The sequence below is a fragment of the Pinus tabuliformis genome, chromosome 6, assembly GCF_031772625.1.
Source record: "Pinus tabuliformis cultivar Carrire ecotype Pingquan chromosome 6, CPIR1, whole genome shotgun sequence".
Lineage (NCBI taxonomy): Eukaryota > Viridiplantae > Streptophyta > Pinopsida > Pinales > Pinaceae > Pinus > Pinus tabuliformis.
The window spans coordinates 585,650,033-585,652,394 of record NC_142292.1 but is presented as its reverse complement, the minus strand read 5'-3'; positions in this window follow the sequence as shown (position 1 = coordinate 585,652,394).

Here is a 2,362-nt window from a genome sequence, read left to right as displayed (position 1 = left end):
CTTGCCGACCGAGAATCAAGGAGAAGAAATCGCACTTTTCTGCCCCAAAATTGTGATCTGGAGGTCCAGAGCGCACTTTCTGGCCCAAAAAGTGCAATATCCCAAGAATCAGGTTAGTACCTGCGATTTTAGGGTATTCTAGGATTTTTTTTAATTTTTTTTTAGATTTGTTTCTGGGTTTTGCCGAGAGCTACCTCTTGGATTGGTTGACCACTGTCCCACCCAGCTTAGGCCTTGATCTACTCTGTTTGGCTCATCGAAGTGGAATTTAGCCTCTTTTGGGCTTTTAATACGCTTCCACCTTTGTAGGAGGAGTTTAGCTGAGTAAGAAGCCATATTTCCCATATCTGTACTGTTACACTAAAATTTGTCACCATGACTATCTGCAGTTAGTATGGCTACATCAACTGTCATACTATCCTCCTTGGCAAGTCTTACACCTTTGCTCCTCATGTCAAACTCCAAGAAAGAGAGAAAGTCCTTAAAAAGTAAATTAACTCTGGTTACGCAGTTTCTCTTAGCCTTACCTGCGTGTACGCACCTCCAGTTCATAAAACCTGCGTACTTGTACGCTCTGTATATAAAGGGGTGGGTGCGTACTCCTGTAAAGGTCAAAAGGCGCAAGTTTCACTTCAAAAAAGTTACTTGTGGTCAATTCTAGAGCATTCTAGAAGATGGTTTGACGTGGATTGAGCGCCTCCAGATGGTTCATGCATCCCAATGAAAGAGGAACTTATCCCATGAAGAGGGGAGCTATCCCATTGAAAGAGGGGCTTATCCCATTCATGGTGGACCTGATTAACTTCCTCCAAAGCACTATAAATATAGGCATTGGGCCAGAGGGAGAGGAGGTTGAAAGCTGAACATTCCTAAGGGTAGATGTTGTTGAAATTAGGACTCCCTTTTAGAGCTTGAGAGGAGAGATTCCAATCCTTTCTTAGCTTCATTTGGAAGTGGGTGAGCTGATCAAAGTAAAGGAGAACTCTTGCTGGACCCTGGGAGGGACCTGCACAACACCAAGGCACTGGTTGTAATGGTTTCTTTTGTTTCCAATTAATACAATTAAGCTCATTTTTCTCAACAAGTTGTTTTATATAATTTGTTTCATATACTCCTTGGTCTTTATGATGAATATGTTTTATTATATGAGTTATTCAGGTGCTATGTAAACGTTTGCTTGTTAGTGAATGCAGGCTTCAAGGAGAAGGAGCTCATCTGGATCAGAGAGGCTGGACTACAACAAACAAGCGTTGGACTAAAGGTATGTTGTAAACACCTGGTTGCTTGTATTTTAAATGCATGTTTAGGGAAAGATAGTGTTTAATTGTCTTGTTTGTCACTAGAAAGCCTTAGCTTCTAGGGAGGTCGGTTTTGTCCGCAAAATTGACTCTTTCCGCATGACATGTACCTTCATATTTCAGATCTTCAAAGATAGGTTGTTTCCATCCAAAGTTTCATCTTAAACCTTGTTTGGTCATTAGCCTTAGGGTCACATCGATTGCCCTAGGTTTCACACCGATCTCCCTATATTTTTGCAGCGATTTCCCCCCTGTTTTTTTGTTGTTACTGCACCACTTTCCAACAGCATAGTGTCATTTGATCCTAGTCACACCGACGCTTAGATATCTTGGCGTTTTTTGTGTGTTTTTAGTTGACTTCGCCACCAACCAGTGTAGTGTTTGCAAACCAGTTTGGGTGGGGTTTTAGAAATTTGATTTGCTGTTCATTTTCTGTTTTTAATTTCAATTTATTTCAGCATTTTTTTTCAAACACGATTTGGGCTTAATTAATAAACACACTTACACACACAAGCACACCTTAAGCAAAGGGTGCTTGGTTTACACCACCAAGCCAAGACTTAACTTAATTAATTTATCTCCCCACATAGAGACAAAAACATCTTGTTTATCTCCCTTCACCATTTCCGTGTCACTTGTGTCTTATAACCATTGCGCGACCAAGGCATTTGTCGCGGAGACTCTTAGGACTTCATCCCTAGTTTCCGCTTGGGAATATTACTTCTTCTCGCAGGGTTCGAGTTCATAGTCCCCCGAGTCCCCACACCGACTCTTCTTCTGGTTCATCTAATTCCTCATCTGATTCTGAGCCTCCTTCACCACATACCATCATCATGTCAGGACCCAGTGCAGGTGCAGGAACCCAACTTGGTGTTGGCTTCGATTCTACCCTGGTGGCCACATCTAACGGAACTGTATCAGGAACCATTCCAGAAGCTCCCATGCTACCTTTCATGGCTGGGTTAATCCTCCCATATTTTAGCCAATTGATTAATGACCCTATACACCACGATGTTGGTTATCCAGCTATGCCAACTAAGCTTCCCTCTAACATTCCCAAGTTT